This window comes from Colias eurytheme, chromosome 27 (genome assembly GCF_061535395.1).
Source record: "Colias eurytheme isolate Ceu_HAF_F1 chromosome 27, ilColEury1 Martin Lab GWU primary, whole genome shotgun sequence".
Classification (NCBI taxonomy): Eukaryota; Metazoa; Arthropoda; class Insecta; order Lepidoptera; family Pieridae; genus Colias; species Colias eurytheme.
Window position 1 is genome coordinate 5,888,159 of NC_143006.1, and position 7,408 is coordinate 5,895,566.

Below are 7,408 nucleotides of genomic sequence, written 5' to 3' on the forward strand. Positions count from 1 at the left end.
CTAGTACTCATGGTAGCGACCACTTTCCTCTTCTTTCTTCTCTTTCCCAGTCTGTTATCCCATTGACTTCCCCTTTCCCACCCCTACTCATGTATAGACTTTGTAAAGCAAACTGGCAGGATTACGCTACTGGTCTTGACAATCTGGTTGAGTCCCTTCCTTCCGTTTCTCTTGATAATGATCTACATACTTATTCTGACTTTGTGGATTGTATTAAAAATGCAGCAGCGAATAATATCCCTCTTAAATCCGTTTCTAACTCTGGTTCTCGCAAAGTCTCTCCGCCATGGTGGGACGATGAATGCTCAGCTTCTGTCAACTCAAGGAGAGAGGCCGAAATTCAGTATAATGCTTCCATGTCCGTTGACAATTTTATATATTATAAAAGAATAGCCGCGCGTACCAAGCTTTTTCTTAAAAATAAAAAGAAAGCAGGCTGGCAAACATTTTGCGAGAGTCTGTCGCCTAGAACACCTGCAACAGTTATTTGGAAGAACATACGCAAATTTCGTGGCTCTCTTTCTTGTAACGATATAGACTCCAATGACTCCTCAGTGTGGCTTGAAGAGTTCGCTGATAAGTTCTCCCCTCCCTTTGTCCCTTCTTTAGATTCTTTCCCTATGGCCACTGGTCCGCTCGTCTCGCCTCATGATAACAATATGGAAGCCATATTCTCCCTAGAGGAGCTAAATGTAGCCCTCAGCGGCCTCTTAGACTCCTCTCCCGGATTAGATGGCATTCCTTATTCTTTCATACGCCAATCCGGTCCCATAACCAAACAGTACTTTTTAAACTTAGTAAATTTATTTTATGAATTCGGTTACATCCCTGACTCTTGGAAATCACACCTCATAATTCCTATACTAAAACCAGGCAAACAAGCCTCTTGTGCCGACTCCTATCGACCAATTGCCCTTTCTTCGTGTCTGTCTAAGATAGCTGAACACATGGTTAAAAATAGACTTGAGTGGCTTGTAGAAAATAGGGGACTGTTATCCCGGTCTCAATTTGGATTTAGAAAGGGTATGAGCGTACTGGATTGTTTAGGCATTTTATCCACAGACATTCGGTCGGCCTTTGAAAGAAAACAGTATTTGGTAGGCGTCTTTTTAGATATAGCGTCAGCCTACGATAACGTACTTCTTCCGTTACTCAGAAACAAATTGTTACAGCTGAGTATCCCAGTGAGGATGATACGATTTATCTGCAATCTTTTAATGTCAAGATCCATCCAAGTGCGCCATAACTCTCATATTTCTTCCACTAGGCTTACCTGGAAGGGGCTCCCTCAAGGATCGGTATTAAGTCCTCTCCTATATGCGATCTACACTTTCAACTTGGATACGACAGTCACATCTTTCTGTGACATACTTCAATATGCAGACGACATAACCCTATTTGCTCATTCCCATGACATGGATGAAATCACCTCGCGCCTTAATTCAGCTTTGTCGTATCTTCGTGACTGGCTATCAGAGCATGGTATGTCTGTGTCTGTACCAAAATGTTGTGTTGTAGTTTTCACTAAAAAGCGTCACATTCCCGCACCAACCTTAATACTTGGCGATGAGCCAATTCCAGTCACCAATAAAGTTAAGTATCTGGGCGTTATATTAGATTCTAGGTTGTCTGGTTCCCCTCATGTTAACTACATCAGTCAAAAATGCGAAAAAGGGATTAATATATTACGTTCTCTGGCAGGAGTGTGGTGGGGGGCCCACCCATACTGTCAGAAACTTATTTATAATGCCGTGGTGCGTAGTCACTTAGACTATGCGTCTTTCATACTCGATCCATGTAATAAGACGGCACTGAATAAACTAGACAAAGTGCAATCTCGCTGTCTACGCTTGATTACCGGAGCAATGAAATCTACCCCGGTTAACGCCCTGCAGGTTGAGTGTGTTGACCCTCCCCTAGCTCTTCGCAGGCAGTATCTGTGTGATAAATATTTTTTTAAATCTATCTATAACTCTTCCCATATCCTTTGGCCCAAGCTACATAATCTCCTTCAAATCTCCACTAGTCAAAATCTCCGTCCCTCTGCTAATTTTCCTTGTTTACTGAAAAGCTTCATAAGATTCTCCCGTCTGCCTGACCCTACTGTTCAGTTTGAACTATATCCTCTCTTCTCTGTTAACTACCAGTCCCTTACGTACAATCCACCTATACTTTTAAATTGTGGCATAACTAAACATACAATTAATGCAAATGCTACATTTAATGAAATTGTAGCCAATAAATGGCCCAATTGGCACCTCTTTTTTACGGATGCCTCGAAATTGTCCGATATGTCATGTGTAGGAGTTGCTGTTTGGTACCCTCAATCCAGCATTATTCTCCAGTTAAAGTGCCCCCCTTTATCTACTGTTTATACTGGTGAAGCTACAGGCATCCTCGAAGCCCTCACTTTCATTAGCTCTCACAACCTTGATAAAGCTGTTATATTCTCTGACTCATTAAGCTGCCTCCAGGCTCTCCTATCTAATCCCTTTCGATCCAGATCTTGTCACCCCTTGATTTTGAGAATCCGTGTGGCTCTTTTAAATTGCCTCAATAAGGGTCTCCACGTTCAAATCACTTATATACCAGGTCATATTGGTATTGGGGGTAACGAGATGGCTGACTCTTTGGCTAAGTCTGCTACGCAAGTGGGTTGCAATACTCACTTTAGTAATTACAGTCAAGACCTTGTTCCACTATCAAAATCACGTTTAGATAGGAAGTGGTTGAATCTTTGGCAAGAATCCAGCCGCACGAAAGGTAAATTTTATTGGGACATTCAGCCTACTATTCCACACAAACCATGGTTTTTCCGCTTTCGTAAATTCGACAAACCAGTAACATCCACTATCTGTCGGCTCCGCTTCGGCCATGCGTGTACTCCTGTCCATCTGGCGAAAATCAGAGTACGAGATCACTCTATTTGTGAGTGTGGATTGGACGAAGGAACTACTGATCACCTGTTCTTTGAATGTACCAAGCTTCGTTCTTCATTACTGGATGTCCTCCCTCCTGAAATCCCTCGTCCCACAAATTTTAAATGTCTGTTGTCCTTAGTGCCTTCCAAATTTGTTGAAATTCTATCTAAATTTATTTCCTATAATAAACTAAAATATTAACCCCTTATTATATTTATAAATCATATTAGTGTTTCCTGTTGTCTGTAATATATATAACCTGTATTGTCTTATGTGTTTGTTCTAGCCGCTCCAAGTTGATCAAAATTTCTGCATTTTCCCACTCAGTACCAAATGTTAAATGTCAAATCTGCACAAGTCTAACTGACTGAAATTTGAGTCCTGTTTCTCCCATATATACTGGACATTGGCGAAGTCCCTTTTTATTGGGTGGAGCCATTATTTAAGAGAAGAAGAAGAAGACAAAATATGGGAAAAAAATTATGAGCGTGTTCGATAAGCAGTCCATTTTAAAAGTTGTAAACCTTTGTTATTTCAATGGAAAAGCAAACCTGCATGAATCTCGTTTAAATTTCATTTTTTTAGCGGATTTTATTAATGATTTATGTCATATAGACTATTATTACTGACAGTCGATTTTTTAATGCACGTCAATAGGGGAAAAATTTACAATCACGCTGGCTACCCTATGGGGTAAACAGGGGTTACTTGCGGTCATTCTATCAGTTTTTTATTTATTCTTAGGAGTTTGGGTTCCAGTATGACTATAGTTCCATGATCAACACAGTTCAACAACAAACTTATCAACAATATTTATAACGGTATAAATTTATATTTTTTTCCTGTAGACTGTAGTAGATAAGAACATTTGGTTTATGGATGGTGACAAGGTGACAAGTCCCCTCAGCTCCGTCTCAGGTCTCCTGTGTCTCTTTCTAGTTAGGGTGAGTATAAAGATAAAAAATTCAGGATAATAAGGAAAAAATTACGGATACATAGATGCATGATTTTTTTTTATTTTTGTATCCGATAGTTTACAACATTTTTTAATATAATAATATTTTTGAATATAAATAAACATTTTATAATATAATAATATTATAAGTACATAAAAATGTTTTAAAAAACCCAACTCAAATTGACAATTCAAACAACGCGATCATTTGGCGCGCTTGAAGCGAAGCATGGTGGTTGCATGCTTGCTGCATGGCTGCAAGCAAGCAAATGGCCGCTTGACGCTTCCATACTTGCCACAGATACTACTATATTACTTGCTCTGTGACAGATACTTGCTCGTCTTGCTCTGCGGCCGCTTCGTGTGACGTCACAGTTCATGACAACAAACTTCACAACAAACAAATCCTGTGAAACAAATCAAGTCATTTAATATAATATACTCTATGAATCAAGTCAAGAAAATCTTTGATTCAATATTGTTATTCGTTTCTTATAATAATTGTTAATAAATCGTTATGGGACATCAGTCTTCAATAGCCAAATACAAAAATCTACATACAAGTATTGTGTTGTGCCTAACTGCGAAAATACAATAAGAAATGCAAAGTGTTTGTCTTTGTAAAGTAGTAATAGTATCTCAATGGTTTTTAAGGAAAAAGTGGTGTAAAGTTATGTAGGTGTAAAGAGGCGCTATATTCCCATAAGTTAACTAGCGGTCCGCCCCGGCTTCGCCCGTGGTACATATGAAAAATAGATGTTGGCCGATTCTCAGACTTACCCGATATGCACAGAAAATTTCATGAGAATCGGTCCACCCGTTTCGGAGGAGTATGCAGACTAACATTGTGACACGAGAATTTTATATATAAGAAGATATTGTTGTGAAGATCACTTTGTGGTTAGTATTGAACTTTTTATTTTTATTGCAGGAAGTTCAGATCTGAACATCTTAATAAAAAGTATATTTATTAGTTTGGATGCTTCAAAACAGAGTATAAGTATTCTTTGTTCAAAACAGTATTCGCTTTTTCAAAATTCCGTTTTTTAATAATTTCACTAATCTATATCTAACATTTTTTTAGGATGAAGAAGACAGTTAACTACATGGAGCATAAATCAATAATTTGCAAGAAAAACAGACCTAAAACATAAAGATTAAAGAATGGTATCCTTCCAAACAAATTTCAAAATAAAGCCCTCTATCTGGGCCTCTTGCATCTGAAATTGTATCCGACAGTGCCTCAACAACACAACATAATGTAGAATTACATACCGGTTTGTCGTCAACTCAAGTTTACTTATAAAACACAGGGTACATTTGTGAAGCAGTTTGCAGTACATAATTCAGTAGATAGTATATGTAGTGAGATGATAACATTTTATAGTGACAAGACAATTCAAGTAAATACTAAAATACAATATATATATACTAAAATTATTAAGAGGAAAGGTTTGTATGTATGTATGTATGTATGTATGTATGGTTTTCATGCATAAACTACTGGACCGATTTTGATGAAATTTGGCACAGATAATCTTTAGACCCTGAGAAAGAACATAGGCTACCTTTTATTGCGAAATATGTACCACGGGCGAAGCCGCAGCAGACCGCTGCGCTAGTGTAGAAATAAAAGTGTTAACATCAATTAATTATACCAATATTATACAAATGATGATGTAATAGTAATAAATAGTTATATCCATTATTTTTTCAACTTTCTCAATAACATCATTTTCTAATAATTTACCCCTTTTCATTGCTTCTGTTTGATGACTTACAAGATTGTAAAAAATGTTGTGCATTTTCTGGTTTCGTCTGACTTGTACTAACTAAAAAATGGATGGATAATTTTTCAGATTCACTTGGCTGTTTGAAATATTTAATCTATTGGTTGTCCATGTCGTTTAATTCCATACCGCATTTTTAACGTGACAACGTCTTATAATTCGATACAGCCGGCTGCACGCACGAAAAAACATGACTCATGCGGCGTTACCTCGCTCTGAGGCGTTCCATGTAAGGCTTGAAGTGCAAGCGAGAGCGCGGAACGAGCGACAAAGAAGCACAATCGGACGTTGCCACGTTAAACTATCGTCAGTAAACCGACTTTACAGACAACCAATTTTTTTAACAAATACAACACTATCTCCACAGCGGCGAGCAGTGCACAGTATTCGCTTGCGTCAGCCGCGCATGGCTAGCCGTGCGACGCTGAGCCACTGCTGCTGCTTGGTCTTTGGCTACAAATGCTAAAGCAGCGCATACGAGACTTGCCCCTGCTCACTCGGCTAGAGCGGCGAAATGGCGGATGGTGATATACTGCACTTCTTGCAGGTGTTACCGAATTATAGACTATTGAAGAATGTGCAGGATGACACGTCACCTACTCAACAGGTTAGTAATAAAGTGCCACACATGCTAGAGCAATTCAGTTTTCACTATTTAATTGTATTCATTAAAAAATATACATAATATATATAATCTATATATATAAAACTCAAAGGTGACTGATATAGTGATCTATCAACGCACAGCCCAAACCGCTGGACGTATCGGGCTGAAATTTGGCATGCAGGTAGATGTTAGGACGTAGGCATCCGCTAAGAAAGGATTTTAGAAAATTCATCCCCTAAAGGGGTAAAATAGGGGATAGAAGTTTGTATGAAACTTTTTATTCCTTGGATGTATTTGCATGAAATTTAGCACACATATAGAGGGTAACTTGGATAAACACATAGCATAGGTTTTATCCCGGAAATCCCACGGGAACGGGAACTATGCGGGTTTTTCTTTGAGAATGCGGGCGAAGCCGCGGGCGGAAAGCTAGTGTTACAGATAAAGTTATGTACGCCGTTATTGTCATACATCTTAGATACTATGTTCAAAGATTATTCTTGTAATGTTTTATATTATGTATGATGTGGTGTTACTCTAATGAATAAATAAATAAATAAGCAGTGCGGTGCGGGTGGACGATGATATAGTAATACTAATAATAAATAAAATAAAATTTATTAGCAACTTCAAATATAATAGTCCAGTTTATACAGGCGCTGCATATTTATAGCTATTGAAAAATGTGCAAGTTGATGCACCTCATATGCAGCAGGTTAGTAGGTACAATCGCGAACGACTGACACTATCAAATTATAGATTACGATGACGCGTCCCCTAGGCAACGAGTCAGTGCTACTGCGCTCGCTTCGCTCACCACGAATACAAAAGCCGCATATGTGCATCTCGCACTACGCAGTGGCTAACAAATCTTAATATATATAAATCTCGTGTCACAATGTTTGTCCTCAATGGAGTCCTAGACCACTTAACCGATTATAATAAAATTCGCACACCATGTGCAGTTCGATCCAACTTGAGAGATAGGATAGTTTAAACATGTAGGTTCCACGGGCGAAGCCGGGGCGGATCACTAGTAATGTTATAGTGCGAAATATCATAAGTCTGTTCGAGTACTCAAAGCCGAATAAAATTCCTGTTTTTGTGGCGAAACAACTGAAACGACTAGCCCCAA